Here is a 17,614-nt window from a genome sequence, read left to right on the forward strand (position 1 = left end):
TAATAGCCAGAATCTGGAATCAAACTAGATGTCCCTCAATGGGGGAATGGATACAGAAATTGTGGTACATTTACACAAGGAAATACTATTCAGATATTAAAAACAAGAAAATCATGAAATTTGCAGGCAAATGGATGGAACTAAAAAAAAATCACCCTGAGTGATATATCTCAGAAGCAGAAATACATGTATGGTATATATACATTTACAAGTGATTATTACCCATACAATATAGATTGGACATACTAAAATCTACAGACCTTAAAAACCTAAAGTACAAGGAGAAACAGAGAAACATAGGGAAGATGCTTAATTCTCATTCAGAAAAGAAAACAGGATAGACGCCAGAACGCATAGAAGAGAGAGAACAGGATAGGAGCCTTTCACAGATGAACACTAAGTGACTCCACTCAAGAGGTGATTGAAGCAGATACAGAGACCCACAGCAAAATTTTGTATAGAGCACAAAATGTCTTATTGAAGAAGTGGGAGATAGAAGGACCTAAAGGGGACAGGAGTCACACAAGGAGACCGACAAACAAAAAAAAATCTGGGTCCTGGGGCCCTGCATAGACTCATGCATCAACCAAAGAGCATGAGAGGAATTAGACCCCCTGCTCAGATGTAGCACATAGACAGCTCAGTGTCCATATGGGATTCCTAGTAAGGGGAGAAGAGACAGTCTCTGAACTTGGCTGCCTGCTTCTTGATCACTTCTCCCTGGTGGGACCACCTAGTCAACCTACAGATGAATAGGATACAGGGAGTCTTAAAGGAACCTGATAGGATAGGGTCTGATAGGACCTTCCCTATCAGAGGACTACAGGAGAAGGATAGGAGAGAAGTAGGGAGGGATGCTGGGACCTAGAGGAGAAGAGAGAGGCGGCTAAAATTGGGATACAAAGTGAATAAATTGTAAAAATTAATGATAAACAAGGGTGACAGAATAAAGCATAAATAAGACACAATTGACTGAGAAAAACACAAAAAATACTCACATCTTTAATCATAGATCTAGCTAGGAAAAAAAAAAACCTTAGGCAACCATTACCTCAAATGACAAATAATGTATGTTTAGTGTCCTTCTTGGTACTATAGTAAAAGAGAATGTGATAGGATGCACACAGTATCATTGGAAATCTTTCTTCATGCACTGAACATGGAGTGACTTGTAGGAGTTGAGATGTTGATTTACTTTCTCGCCACAGATCAGCAGGAGTGTATCCCTTGCTGAATTCAAGAGTACCCAAACCTTGAGAGAAACAAGTGCCTGCCCATGGCAGTGACCTTCCTGTCATTTGAGGATCCTCTGGGTTTGGTCCTGGCCTGCATGGCTTTGTGTTTATCTGTCAGCACAGCTATAGTTTTGGGGATCTTTCTCAAGCACCATGACCTACCCATCATTAAGTCCAATAACTGGACTATAATAAAATACCTTAGTGTCTTCAAATGAAATTATTTACCCTTACTTTTAGTAAGTTTATATAAAATGTATATCTAACCATAACTAAAAGAGCCCTTCATTTAAGCAATGTTATATAGATGCACTCTATTTCAGAATAGAAACTACTTCTGAAAACACATTTTAGTAAGTTATACATGTTACTTTTTAATTTGTGGACAATATAAGTATTCAAATTTTAATTACATAATAGTAATTGTGATAAATAACACAGGTACTATATATTTTTCCCTTAGTATTTTTTTTCTGGAGAAAACAGGAATTAGGTTGACAGTTAACATCTTTTGTTGGACAGACAAAAACCTGGACCTCTGGCAAAGGGAGCTTGCAAAATTGTACATCCATAGCAGAAATCAGTGTTCAGAATTCTCAAAATGATGAAAATAAATCTACCATATGAACCACTTATGACTTTCATTGACTTATGCACAATGGACTCAATATACTCCTTCAAAAATATTTTCTCAACCATACTCATTGCTATTCTGTTCACAATAGGTACAAAATGAGAACACCTAAATATCCTTCAACGGATATAGATAAGTGAAATGGTATGCACATTAGTAGATAGAAATATAAATGACGATATTGATTTAGGTAACTCAAATCCAGAAAACAGATATCACATGTCCTATCTACTCTGAAGAATATAGTTCTAGATCTTCAGTTGTGATTATTCACCCTACTGTGAAAGAATAGAAAGAGTGTGGCAAAAGACTGGGGATCAGCCCCAGCAGTTGAGGGAGAGAAGAATAAGTTGGTGCAGAAACGAGTCAGACATGGTTGTCCAAAGAAACTTAAAGTCTTGATGGACTGGCAGTCAGAGTACTCCTTTATTTAGACAGATTTCAATAATAAAAGATAGATTCACATTCTTCTAAAACATAGATTATAGCCTTTTTTTCTCCAGACAGGTGTTTTATCTGTCATAAATTTAGTCATCATTGATAAACCTTATCTTTTTACTATCATTTTTCTTCATCAATGCCATAACCTGACATTTTTGAGAATATGGAGGCATATTTGCCACAGCCTGAAACCCCATTCTCAGGTTGGACGCATTCTCAGATTCAATGGCAATAGGTAGAAAATCTTTAAGCCAGCCTGGGCATATTGCTTTCTCCCAATTAGTATATTATCATATTTTAATGGACAGCCTCATGAAAAACAATATATGCCAAAGCAGCAACAGTTGTTATTGAATTCCTAGCATAATGCATTGTCTATACCTCATATCTTTGTAGAATTTACTTATGTGCTAAATCTAAGTATTCTTTCACTATTTTGGTCATACAACACCACAGTGATACTGTGAAGCTGATATTTCTAGGAAAAGGAGGTCCTAATACTTCATTATAAAAATCATTTTTATAAAACATTCTTTGTCATCATTATAGATCCTAGTGTAAGGTGAACATATCTCCAGCCATTCATTTACATCTTTATCTAATCATTGAGGGCATACCATATGTAACTCCTAATCTTATATGCCAAGTATTCATCTGAGGATACAGCAGTACAAGGTATTTAATTTCAAATACTATCAACTCTCCTGGCTCTAGAAACTTTGTTTGCCTTTTTAAGAGTATGTTCTGATTATTTTCTTCTTGAGGAAACACAGGGGTAGATTTTGCAAGACTATCTTGAAGCTAAAGTCTCATAAGGAATTTTCTGACATTTTTATGAGAAAGACATTTATGTAGGGCCAGATAATTGATATTTCCCCTAAATATGAGAGGAGCAGTATGCTCAGGATTTTTCTGGAGAAGCTTAGAAGAAGTACTCCAGGGTGAAGGCATAAATGATTCATGAAAAAAAATCCCATTGCTCCAATGGCCTCAGGTTGTACATGTATTGAAAGCCTTCTAAGCATGTAGCAAGTGGAGATCAAGACCAAGGCTGAAAGATAGTATGAAGGCTATTGTAACATGCAACTCAGCTATGCTAGATCTTTGTCAAATAGCTGTGCTGACTTCAAGACTTTAAATGTATGTAAACTTTGGTGACTATTTAATCCATTTGGAGGTGACTTTTGAGGGAAAATAAGAATAAGCATCTATTTCCATGTTTCTACATATAGGCATCTAATTTGGTCAGCACCATTTGTGAAGATTTTGTCTGTTTTTCCAGTGTTTATTTCTATTTTTGTTATAGTACTACTGTATTTACATAATCAACTATTACTCAGACATTTAAAAAATCAAATCATGAAACGTGAAAGCAAATGCACATTTGCAGGTAACTGAGATTGAGAGTGCCTAGACCCCAAAAGAGAAATAGGATATTTATTTGTTTTACATATATATTAGTTGCAAGATGTATGATATGCAAGCAACTGAATATAATAATGCAGGGGATACATACAGATTAAGAACTGGAGGTTAGGGGAGGCAGAGATTTCTCCATAGGAAAGGGAAATAAAATATTTGGTACAAATGGAAGGTGGGCTAAAAAGATAGAACTGAAGGGGATTGGGAAAGGAAGAGGGCAATGAAAAGGTAACATGAGGAAAGACAGGTAAAATTAAGGGTCATTTGTTTGGTACAGTGGAAACCTAATGCAATAGAAACTTTCTAAAATATATACATATAACAAGCCAATATAAATGAAATCACCACACAAGAAGAAAGTTCCAACTGGAAATCTCTTGTCACTAAATAAAGCATCCAGTACTGGTAATGGTTTATATTTAACTGAGGTATTGGCCAAAGTGGTGTGATTGTAATGCCAAAACAATACAGGCTTTTGCCAAGACTATAGGCTGCACTCCACAAATTGAATGCAGTGCCCTCTTGCTGGAGACAACACTTACACTTAAATGGAACATAGATAAATAGAGCTTGTGCCTACATAGAACCTTCACACTTACATTCTAGCAACTTTTATATGGTAAGTACTCTGCAACTACAAGAGGAAAAATATAAACATTAACCAGCTACCAAACTTTTGAACTTTAACAATGTTCTACCTGTAAGACATATTAGTGCAAGAGTTGTAGGAGTAAATACCAATCTATAGTTGACTTACAGCCCATTTCACATGATGGAATCCACACCTTACACTGCTTTATTGATCAAGAAAAAGAAATTACACAGACCATGGTTCTGGGGAAAAAGCAAATACTACATTCTACTAAAAGTAATAAAATGACCATTGACACCATTCTGCTATACTCATAGACCAGTATCTTGTTCAGCCATCATCAAAAAAATGTCATCCTGCATTTGATGGAGACAAATGCAGAGACCCATAGAGAAAATAGACAGTCAGTGAGAGACCTCAGAATATGCCCTTCAGGCTCTTAAGTAATTCAGCCAGAAGAGTGTAAGAGCCAGAAAAGAAAGAGGATATCAAAGAACAAATCACCATAAATTAAGACGACTGAAGAATAGATGAACTGTGAGAGACTGAGGCAGCATACACAAGGCCTTTAGTGTTCTGTCCTTAGCCCTATCTCTAATTGATAAGTGCTTGCAAATGAAAATGTAGTTTTCTCCAAGGTACACTCATTGTATCCAAGGGACTATTCTTTTTTTTTTATCAGTTACATTTTATTAACTCTGTAGGGACTATTCTTAATTGTATTTTTAAGAGTACATTCTAATAGGTAGATGGCCAAAAATTTCCCTCACTGGCAAGTTTGGATTCTCATGTCCTAGAATTCTGACATTCATTTAAAAAATGTTTATCATAGTTTTCATTTTAATTTGCTGAAGATTTTTTTCTATTTTTAAAGCTACATGTCCTCTGTGTGTGAACCATTGTTTCAAGTTTACTATTTTGTGAGATTCCTGCATGTTTGAGCAAGTCTATATCATTTCCCATCTTGGGCTCTTTTTCTTTTTCTTTTTCCTACTCAGATGTGTTTGCTTTTGTCTTTTTGCTATTTTATTTTCTTATTATACATTATAGCCCTCCTTGTTTAATATGAGGGTGAATTTAGACAGGATAGAAGGGGAGATGGGAAAGAGTTGCCATGATTACAGGAACAGAAGACTTTAATCCAGATGAATATATAAGTAAAATGACTATTTTTAAAACAAAAAAAAGGAGGAGGAGAAGGAGGACGATGAAGAGAAAGAAAAAAAAAGAAGGAGGAGTTGGAGAAAGAAGAGAAGCAGGAGGAGAAGGATGAGAAGATGAAGATGAAGAAGAAGAAGAAAAATAAGAAGAAAAAGAGTTTGTCAAAAGAAAGGTTAAATAGCTATGCACAAAAGATCCAGCAATTCTAAAAACTGCAAAAAAGTAATTTATGAATAAAAAAAATAGAAAAAGAAGACAAAACTCACATCAAAATTCTAGAAAATATTTTCAGGAAAATAATAAAAGAATGTATCCTTAACCTAATGAAGAAGGGGTAGCCTATGAAAGTACAAAAAGTATATAGAACAACAATTAAAGTGTACCAGAAAATAAATTGTGCTCAGCACATAAAAATCAAAACATTAAATGTAAAGAAAAGCATATTAAACAAAGAAGGGATATTAAAAGTTGCAAGTTGAAAATACTAAGTTGCATATAAATTCAGACTCTTTAGAGTAACTCCTAATTTCTCAAGAGAGATTCTAAACCTAGAATGGCTGAGACACATTATATATAATCTTTAAGGGACCCTTATTCCTACATCCAGTAAACTTTCAATAATAAATGATGAATAAAGATATATTGCATAATAAAACCAAATATGAGCAGTATCTCTGTAAAATTTCACTACAGAAGCCAATCAATGGAACACTCCAACCTAAAGTGTTAACCACACCCAAGACAACACAAAGAATGAATAATCCCAAGCATCAAATCAGGAGGCAAAAACCCCGCACCATAACTACAAAATAAAGGGAAATAATAAACATTGGTCATTGAAAACTCTCAACTTGGGTGTTCAATTCTCCAATAGAAAGACAGGAACTAACAGAACGGACTAGACAACAATGTCCATTCTTCTGCATCTACGGAACACTTTTTATCATCCAGGTTGGACAGCATCTCTGTGTAAAAGGATGAAAGGAGACAGGAGAAGAAAGTGGACCAAAAAAGAACTTTAGGGGAACTTTATTTTATACAGTTCACACAAACAACTACCTAAAATTCTTGAGTCAATTTAAAAGAGAGTATGTAGTGGACACAGTGAATGAGGAGTTCCACCATTATCCATATGAAACAGATGACTTGGACTGGTCCAGCATACATCTACACTCATGTTTACTGAAGCAAAGCTTACCATGTGCTAAGATAGAATGGACTTGATTGTCCTGAATCACATGAGTGCAAAATATAATATTATTCATTTTTTATTCATGGAAAACATGTACTTTTGTTTTTTGAGATTTTTAATATAATCACATTATTTATCATTTCTCTGTCCTACCTACAAAATCTCTCATATATCCCTCTTTTGGCTCTTTCAATTTCAAGTCTTGGGTTGCCAATAACTGCTATTACATGTATCATGCATGTGCATGTGTGTGTGTGTGTGTGTGTGTGTGTGTGTGTGTGTGTGTATGAGAGAGGGAAAGAGAACATTTAACATTTCAAGAAAGGCAATCATTTTACTTTGAAATTGTGGATGAACTCAACATGTATCATCAAAAGTTATGACCTGACCTAGACAAAGAAATCAAACATTGTCTGACTTCAGTCCTAATTGGGCTAAAAGAAGTTAGTACTCTGAAATAAGAACTGAATAGTCAGCATTAGAGCCTGAACATCACGCGGTAGTGGCATGACTTGTCAAAGAACACATTTCAGTGACAAGAGGAATAATATAAAGAAATACTTCAGCGTGCATGCATAAAAGGTATTAATAATAGCTTACATTGTTTACTTGAGAAATATTCTGTGTATATTTTTTAAATCTCAATGACCAAATGTTAAAATTACTGTGTAAGAGATATTAATTTATTTATATATTATTTATTCTTCCATCAATTTTCCTTCCATTTTCACCCTCCTGAGTTTTGAATAATCATCCTTTGCTCTTTTGAAAATTCAAGCCACTTTTTCATAAACTATTTTTACACACTTAACATATCAAAATTTGATTTGTAAAATATTTTACAATATTATAGTACTAGGAATATATAACAAACCACTGATTTTTATCAAGGGTATTTATTATATATAGTATTAAAGGAAAAAGGGAAATGTGAAGAGATGAAATACTATTCTTTCTAGTTGTTTTTAAGAGACATTTGCCTGAGTGCAGCCATTTCAGGAAAAAAAAACTCATTTATTTCTTTTTTATTGATTATTGCAATTTATTCGCTTGTTTTCTGGCTGTAAGCCCCTCCCTCATCTTCCACCTGTTACAACCTGCCTCCCTCTTCTACCCCTATGCCCCTTTCCTAGTCCAATGATAGGGGAAATCTTCCTTTCCTACTGTCTTCTTACCAAGAATGGCTGCACCTTCTTCCTCTGTGGCCTGGCAAGGCTGCACCTTCCAGGAGTAGGTGATCAAGTAGTCTTCCACTGAGTTCATGTCACAGACAGCCCCTGTCACCCTTAATAGGGAACTCACATGGAAACTGAGATACTTATGAGCTACATCTGAGCAGGGGTTCTAGGTGTTCTTCATGCATGGTCCTTCGTTGGAACAGGGCCCCCAGGGCCCATATTTTTTGACTCAATTGGCCTCCTTGTGGAGGACCTCCCCCATCCAGGTCTTTCTATCTCCTGAATCCTCCATATTAGTCCATGCTCTCTGCCCAAAGTTTGGCTATGAGTCTAATCATCTGCTTTAATACCCTGCTAGGTAGATTCTTTCAGAGGCCCTCTGTGGTAGGTGCCTGCCCTGTCCCCTGTCTTCTCACATTGCCGATGTCTATACTATTTGCCCATCTGAATGAGGATTAAGCATCTTCCCTAGGGTACTTCCTGTTGTTTAGATCCTTTAGGACTTTAGATTTTAGTATTTTAATCCTATATTGTATGACTAATATCCACATATAAGTGAGGATATACCATGAGCATCTTTCTGCTTCTGGATACCTCACTCAGAGTGATCTTTTCTAGTTGCATCCATTTACCTGCTGATTTCCTTGTTTTTAATTGCTGAATAGTATTGCATTGTATAAATGTGCCACAATTTCTGTTTCCATTCCTCGGTTTGGGGACATCTAAGTTGTTTCCACATTCTGGATATTGTCAATAAAGCTGTTATGAGTAGAGTTGAGCAAATGTCCTTGTTGTACTGTTGAATATATGCCCACAGTTGATATAACTGAATATTCTAGTTGCACTATTCATAATTTTCTGAGAAAGCACCCGATTGATTTCCAAAGTGGTTGTACAAGTTTATATTCCCACCAGCAATGGAGGAGGGTTCACTTTTCTCCATAGAAGTCCAGCTTGTGTTGCAGATGATGTGATAGTATATATGAATATCCCTAAAAATTCAACCAGGGAACTTCTACAGCTGATAAACATCTTCAGCAAAATGGCTTGATACAAAATTAAATTTAAAAAAAAATCTGAAGCCCTCCTGTATACAAAAGACAAATGGGCTCAGAAAGAAATTAGGGAAACAAAACCCTTTCACAAAAGCCACAAATAACATAAAGTACCTTGGTGTGACTCTAATCAAGCAAGTGAACAACTTGTATGAAAAAAAAGAACTTCAAGGAAGATATCAGAAGATTGCCCATACTACAGAATTGGAGGATTAACATAGTAAAAATGGCCACTCTACCAAAAGAAATCTAAAGACTCAATGCAATTCCAATCAAAATACCAGCACAACTCATTACAGACCTTGAAAGAACAATTCTCAATTTCATATGGAAAAACAAAACAAGACAAAACAAAACAAAACAGAATTGATTTTAAAAGAATGCCTGTACAGTAAAAGATTTTCTGGAGGTATCTTCATCTGAGATATCAAGTAGTACTATAGCGCAACAGTAATAAAAAAAATGGCATGGTACTGGCACCTGTACTTTAAATCTTAAAGGGGTGTGCATCTACTCATTAATCATTTTTATTAAATCATATCAAGAAGCTGAGGGGAAAAACAAATGTAGAGGAATCAACTGCTGTCTCAGTTTTAAACCCAGTTTGAGGGTGCCCAGTCAGCCAATGCTACCTTGGGCTATTGTTTCGACTCATCAACCTTAAAACATCCATGGCTTTACTATTAATAGTGTACTATTCTTAACTTTAAATTGTTCTCTAAGATTTTTTACATCAGAGCCATTAGCAAAAACATCTTCCCTGACCTTGTTAAACAATCTATTTTTCCAAATTGTTTCTAAGTATAATGGTTATTGCTAACAATCTACATCTATGGCTCCTATCAAGGGCAGTGGTTAATTCATTAATCTGCTCCAGTAAACAGGTGGAAAGAGATCAAACATTGTTAATTTTAAATGCCAGTGATATTGCCCAGTGATGAGATAGAAGACTACTTATGGTTTTCATACAACTCATGTTATAAGGAATATGAGCATCATAAAGACAACAAGCAGAGATATGCTACATAAGAACACAAAGTCCTCTGGAAAATCAGTTCTTGGGATTATGCTTCTCCAAGACAAACTCATCGTAAGTATGCTAACAGGGGAGCAACATTCCATGAGATCTACAGCTGTTTTGCTGTTGCTACTGCATGGCTCTTGACAGTGGCAGGAAGCCAAAATAGTTTGCCTATAGATGGGTAAGGGGGGAGTGAGGTTAGCTCAGGCCCTGGGAAGGAGAATTCAGGGTATTGCATGGGCTGTACTAGCCTGGAAGACCAGGTAACATGGAAGGACTGAAGGATTGCTGGGAGAAAATAGCAGGTAGATTTGATTTGGTATGTTAAATAGGAACCTCTGCCATTAGTTCCAGGTTTGAATCCTACTTCTATGGTAACATAAACTTCAGAGAGAGAAGCTGGTCTCCGTTGGATAGTGATCTTCAAGTGAGCCCACAGGGAAGAAAGGTGACAAAGACAAAGATTATGTTTTTCTTTTCTTTCTATATATCTTCTTTCTTCTCTTTGAGGGAGGGCAGTTACCAAACTAGACTCAAAATTTTGCTATTTTGCTCTTTTGTTTTTCTTACTATTTTTTTTATTTTATTAATTGTTTTTATTTTTCGCCATTTATTCATTATGTATGATGGTTGAAGGTCACTCCCTCAACTCCTACTGGTCCTACCCTCCCTTCATCTTCCCCCATCCCCTTTCCCTAGCCTACTAAAAAGGGGAGTTCCTCTCCTCTGCCATCCACCCATACCTTATTGGAACAATGCTCAGCTACTAAAAACAGAGAAATAAAATTTCTGCTCTTATTTCTTTTTATGGGCCACTGTACTCACCTCAGAAGATTTTATACCATGAAGCTTGCCTGCAAACTTACCATGAACTAAACACTAAGTATAACTCATTTTAAAGAGTCCCACCCCAAGACAGTGTTTGATTGACCCTTTCACATCCAGAAACATGTGAAATTTGAAATGCTATGAAGTCTGAGACATTTCATCACAAGCATTTCAGAGATCGTGACTCTCTTCCTGCCTGGAGGGCTGTTTCCCACCAGCCCAGGAAGGCAAAAGGGGCAGAAGATGATTAGCATAAAGCTTGGAAAGCCCGTAAGCATAACTGTGGTCAGCCACTCTGGGAACCACCTCAGAAAGTAAGTTCAACTTTAATTCCAGAAAACAGAAAACAGAGGCTTATATCCCTTGGGGAGTGCCTGGGATGCTCCAAGCATAGGTGTAGATAATTGTTTAATGCTAGGCAATTCAAGGATGCTTGATTTGCATTAAACAGCACATTCCTATTATATGAATAAGAACAAGGACACAGATCCAAATTATCCTATATTTGAAGGGAGGGGAGAGTTATCAGGGATCTGTGTCAAAGGCCATCTATCAAATTTGATTGGTGGTGTCCATGTCTAAAGATACTCTCCAGATGAAGTCAGGCAGAGAAAACTCACCCTTGACATGGTTACCCATCTAGGCCAGAAGCAGAGTCATACATGGAAGAGAAAGCCTCCTCCCTCACATCTCAAAATTCAGTCTGAGTTGTGATGGTTTTCAATAGAACCCCTCGAACAATAGGTATGTGTACACAAAGAAACTTCTACAGGCTGCCACTGTTGTGTTACTCTCAGAGAACTTCCTGGCTGGTGTTAGTTCACCATTCACTACATATTCATCCACTGGACTCAAAGTTTCTTGTGTAAAGTGAGGCAATTGAAAACAGTAAATATTGAGAATCAGGATTATCAATAAGTCTTCCATAAACACCTTATTATATAATACTGTTGCATGTAATTGTTCACCATTATTCACCATTCATTGTATTCTTTTTTAAAGATAAGTTTATTTACTTTAAAATCCAATCGTAGTCCCCCTCCCTTCTCTCCCCCAGTACTACCCTCCATTCCTATTCCCCGTATTCCCTTTACCCTTTAGAAAAGGGAGGTCATTTCCATTGAGCTAGTTTTTCAGTTCTATTGGATCTCAGTAGACCAAAGAACACAAAGGCCTTTCCATATTGCTTATAGTCACAGAACTCCTCTCCAGTAAGGATACTTTTATGATGATGATGACTCCAGATTTGTGAAAAGCCTCACCATTTTAACACATTCATAAGTTTTCCTCCATTATGAATCCTTTCATGATGATGAAGATTATACAAATGTGGAATGGTTTCACCATGTTAAAAGCACTCACAAGATTTCTTTCCATTAGGATTTCTTTCATGAGTGTGAAGATGATTCTGAAATCCAAAAGTTTTATTCACATTGGTTACAGACAGACAGCTTCTTTCCAGTATATGTTCTTTTATGCATTAGGTGATGTTATGTGCAAAGGCTTTGCCACGTAGGTATATTCGTGTGGTTTCACTCCAGAATGTGTTGTTGTCTTAGGAGATGATTATTAAATGCAAAGGCTTTATCTCACTAATTACCCTCACAAGGCTCCTCTCCACTGTTTTTTTTTTTTCATGTTTTCAGAGACTACTCTGCTGTGCAAACGCTTTATCACATTGCGTATATTTATAAGGTTTCTTTCCGGTATGTGTTCTTTTATGGCTTATGAGATTACTGTTTCATGCAAAGGCTTTACCACACTCGTCACATTCATAAGGTTTCTTTCCAGTGTGTGTTCTTTTATGTCTTATGAGATGACTGTTTTCTGTAAAGGCTTTGCCTCACTGGTTACATTCATAAGGTTTCTCTCCAGTGTGTGTTCTTTTATGCCGTATGAGATTACTGTTTTCTGCAAAGGCTTTACCACACTCGTTACATTCATAAGGTTTCTCTCCAGTGTGTATTCTTTTATAGCTTATGAGATGACTGTTTTGTGCAAAGGCTTTACAACACTGGGTACATTCATAAGGTTTCTCTCCAGTGTGTGTTCTTTTGTGGTTTAAGAGAGTACTGTTTTCTGCAAAGGCTTTACCACACTCATTACATTCATAAGGTTTCTCTCCAGTGTGTGTTCTTTTATGGCTTATGAGAGCACTGTTTTGTGCGAAGGCTTTACCACACTACTTACATTCATAAGGTTTCTCTCCAGTGTGTGTTCTTTTGTGGTTTAAGAGAGTACTGTTTTCTGCAAAGGCTTTACCACACTCGTTACATTCATAAGGTTTCTCTCCAGTGTGTGTTCTTTTATGGCTTATGAGAGCACTGTTTTGTGCAAAGGCTTTACCACACTGCTTACATTCATAAGGTTTCTCTCCAGTGTGTGTTCTTTTGTGGCTTAAGAGAATACTGTTTTTTGCAAAGGCTTTACCACACTCATTACATTCATAACGTTTCTCTCCAGTGTGTGTTCTTTTATGCTGTATGAGATCACTGTTTTCTGCAAAGGCTTTACCACACTGGTTACATTCATAAAGTTTCTCTCCAGTATGTGTTCTTTTATGCTGCGTGAGAACAGTGGTATAGGGGAAGGCTTTACCACATAAAGTGCATTTAAAGGATTTCTCTCCAGTATGACTACTGTCATGCCTGCAAAGATAATTGGCACATGTGAAAGATTTACTCCAGTAATTTCATTACAGTAATAAATATATTTATGTAAATGAATTAATTTTAAAATTCAGTCTAATGGTAAAGAAGAATAAAATTTTAAAGTTTTATCACTTTATTTACATTCATGGTATTCCCCTTCATTATGGGTATTTTTGAAGATTCCTATGATGGTAAGAGAATTTGTTACTTGATTACATCATTTTTCTATAAGAGATTTTCTCAAATATATCAAGAGTATTGTAAGAATTCAGAGTTTTACCACAGCAATCCCATTCGCAAATTTTTGTACTGTATGAATGACACTTCATTTAAGAAGTGAGCAGAACAAGCAGAAGAAGTTCCAAATTCCTATTATTCATAGGTATTTTCAGCAGTAAGTGTTTGCTGATGAATTCTCAGTGAAGTTGCAAAACCAATTAAGAGTAACCATTTATCACATTCACAAAAATCTACTCAAAGTGGGGACTACTACAAAATCAATCGTTCTTGGAGAAAGATAGGTACACTGCTTCTTTCAATATCCCTATGCTCATGTGTCTGAGAAACATTGTGACATATGATACACCTATTTAAATTAAAAGATTAATAAAAGATTCCCACATTGAATTAACACATTTTTTTTATTCATCATAGATATGTCATATAGGGATTAGTGTTTCTCCACAACAATATTCTTGATTCTCATAAGCTGCTCATTTCACTAAACTTTACAATGTTACTGCATGAATATGAGTAACACTGGTTGTACTATGAAATATTTGCTCATTAGAAGGTTTTGGACATATACTGATAACCTATTCAATGTGTATACCTCTTACAATATCTGAGTAGATAAAATGAGACTAAACAGATTGGCAGTTCAAGTCAATAGCTGTAATATCCATATGATTCAAATGGTATTTTCTGTTACAATATTATTTTTTTTCTTCTATCTTAGGGGAGTGCCTTGTAAACACAAATCAGATACATGACATTTAAGTTCATGGAATTGTGAGATTTTAATGATCATCATCACACTTAAAGCAGTGCTGTTTTTGCACTGTTGATTTTTTTAAAACTTCCAGGACACAGCCAGGGGTGCTGGTACATGTCTTTAATCCCAGCGCTTGTGGAGGCAGAAGCAGGCAGATCTGTGTGATGTTAAGGTCAGGCTGGTCTAACAAGTAAGTCTAAGTCAAGCCACAGCTACACAGAAAAAAAAAACTATTTCAAAAACAGAAAATAAAAAAAGCAGCCAACAAAGAAACAGACAAACATACTTCCAGGACACATTAAAATTTCTTAAGATTCATATCTGTATCATTGTGCACATAAAGTTACCTTTTATTACTTGTAGAACTTTGAAAATGTTCTTCAATATTATGGTGTTCCCAATTGTAGCCTAAAATATAGTACCAGAAAATATATATTATTGGAAATATATTATTATTAAGGCAAAACTTAAATCATTATCTTCTTGTGACCCTTAGAACCATGCCTGATTTCTTCACTTCATTCCTCCTCAGTCTCAATTGGAATTACAGAAGAGAATCAATAACAAAGTAAGAGTTGTCTCCTTATTTTAAAAGTGAAAGAAAATTTGCAGTCTTACCTATAGCAGTGAGGTTTTTACAGGTCTCTAACATCACATCTTTGTAGAGTTGTTTCTGAGATGGTTCCAGCAAAGCCCACTCTTCTTGGCTGAATTTCACATGCACATCATTGAAGGTCACTGAATTCTAAAATATACCATACATTTGTACAAAAGAAAGACTGGCAACAATATAAATTTATACTTCATTGGCAATATAATCATATAATTCTAGTGCTTCTTCCATTTATTTTCTGACACAGAAGTGCTAGTGTTAGACAGTTGGGTGCTGTGCATCAGGTGAAGGATGGGACAAGAAAAAGCCTAAAGGTTAGATTGTAACGGAAACAAAAGGCTTGCTTTGAAAACCTGTGTTAAAGGTTTTGTATTAGTTTGTAAGACATGAATATGAAGTAGCCATTAGTTGGGTTCTTGAGTGATCTATGAATCATCTTCAGTTACTTGGGTGAGTAGCTCAGGACACTGTCCTGAGACAGGTGGAAGGAAAAAACAGTCATGATATTTTATCTAGCAACAAATGATAGGTGGCTATCAGGTGACAGTGAACAGATGGGTGGTGTCAGTCAAAAGACAACATGGCACTGGATATCATGTTTTGACCAGGGATCAGAGATGTGGCATACCAGTAGATGAAAATGGGGGCTCATATATTTGTGGAAGAGAAATTGTACTACAGTGAATAGATGGATAAAAACAATGTGGGTGGCAAGCAACAATAATCATAGCTGATAACATCATATTTCTGAGTTCCCAGACAAAAGAAAAGGCATAGAACACATGATTATTCTTTGATCATTGTTTTGTATATTCTCTTTTCTAAATCAGGTATAGTCTATAGTTTAAAAATAAAGATTAAAACTTTTCTATTAAAACATAAGTGCTAAAGTTATCACTAAGTCATTTTAGAAGAAAACTGAATAATGAAGTTTAACTATGTCATATCTGAACTTTTTTGAATAGGATATAGCTTCTGAATAGTCATGGTAATTAATGTGGACAAAGACAAACAGAGAGAAGAGAGCAAAATAGAAAGAGAGAGACAGAGACACATAGAGAAATTAAGAGATGAGCAGTACTAAGTACACATCAGAGAAATTTATGAACAGTTACTAACTACAAAAATTATGGACAAGCTGAGTGTATTCTGTTATGCCTTAATTCCATCACTCAGGAGGCAGAGGCAGGTGTATCTTATTGAATTGGATGCCAGCATGATATATGCAAAGAGTTCCAGGACAGCCATACCTATATAGTAAGACAGAGCCTCCCCTAAATGTCAAACAAACATAAAACATTGAAAGAACTCAGAGGTCTTTACTGAAGCTTCTACAAGAAATTATACATTCAATCCAGTTGTGCATTCCTTTTCCAGAAATCTGCACTGCCCCAGCTTAAACTGTAACTCTAATAACATCTTACTAAAAGGGAATGCATGTTTAAAGAGCTAAAAATAGAAAAATGAAAATATTAGCAATGTCAATGCTGATCATAAATAAGCAACATAAGGTAGAAGAGATGGCTCAGCAGTGAGGAGCTCTTGCTATTCTTCCAAATAAGTGGGCTCAATTGTCATTGTTTACCTGGACCCCACTACTATCAGTTCATGAGTTCTGAACACATCTTCAGACTATAGTGAAGATCAGGCACACAAGAGGTGCATATTCATGCATACAATCAAGATACTCATATTCAGTAAAAATTAAAAACAGATCCCAGCTGGAAGGGCTGAACACACACTGTGCCTGATCAGCAGGGTAGCAGAGACTGCACAGTGACCAATAGTTGGAACTGTGGGCCTCCAAACACCACTGACTGTATTTACCAGGTGAGATGAACCCCAATGATGAGAAAAGCAATTGGGTTCAACCTGAGAGCACTCAGCTAATCCCTTGAAAATTTCCTGGGCTGTTTTAGCAGGAATAAGGTTTTCAAGCAAATAGACCCAAGAAACAAGCAGGAGTAACCATTCTAATATCTAATAAAATAGACTTTCAACAACCATTAATTGAAAGAGATGAGGAAGAAGGCAATCCAAGATGGTGGCACCGGGATGACACTGTCTGAGAAGCAGGGCAGCAATCTTAGTACAGTGCCTAAGAGACTGAACTCTGGACACTAAAACAACAGTGATTGTGTTTTCCAGGTCAGAGGAAACACCAAAGTGTGGGAATCAGTCGGGTCTACTCTCAGGTCACCCAGCAAGAACCCAGGTCACACAGGCACTGGGTCACTAGACCAGAGCCACATGCCCGCATGTCCTGATCAACTTTCCAGGCTGAACTGTGCACCCTGGGGCACCAGAGACTGGGATCCCAGTCTCGAGAAAACCCCACAGGGAAGGAAGCAAGCAGATCTGACCTCAGGTCAACCAGTCTATCCCTGGAAAAGGTCCTGTAGCCTTGCGGGTGCACAGCAGCCAGCCCTGAGTAGGGCTCCAGCTGCCAGCTCTGCGTACCTGACTCTGTCACAGACAGAACTGTGTGCCCCAGGACACTAGAGGCTGGGTTTCCCTGTCGGAAGAAAACCCCACAAAGAGGGAAACAGCAGGTCCCAGCTTAGAGAACTCAGATGACCCCCACCACCACTACCACC

General features: G+C 36.6%; 1 pseudogene; it reads right to left on the minus strand.

Moving 5' to 3' along the window:
* Nucleotides 1–12,401: 12,401 nt before the first annotated feature.
* LOC132650956 (zinc finger protein 135-like) overlaps nucleotides 12,402–17,614 on the minus strand; it is a 31,977-nt pseudogene continuing 26,764 nt past the window's right edge.

This window comes from Meriones unguiculatus (assembly GCF_030254825.1).
Source record: "Meriones unguiculatus strain TT.TT164.6M chromosome 13 unlocalized genomic scaffold, Bangor_MerUng_6.1 Chr13_unordered_Scaffold_37, whole genome shotgun sequence".
Taxonomy (NCBI): Eukaryota; Metazoa; Chordata; class Mammalia; order Rodentia; family Muridae; genus Meriones; species Meriones unguiculatus.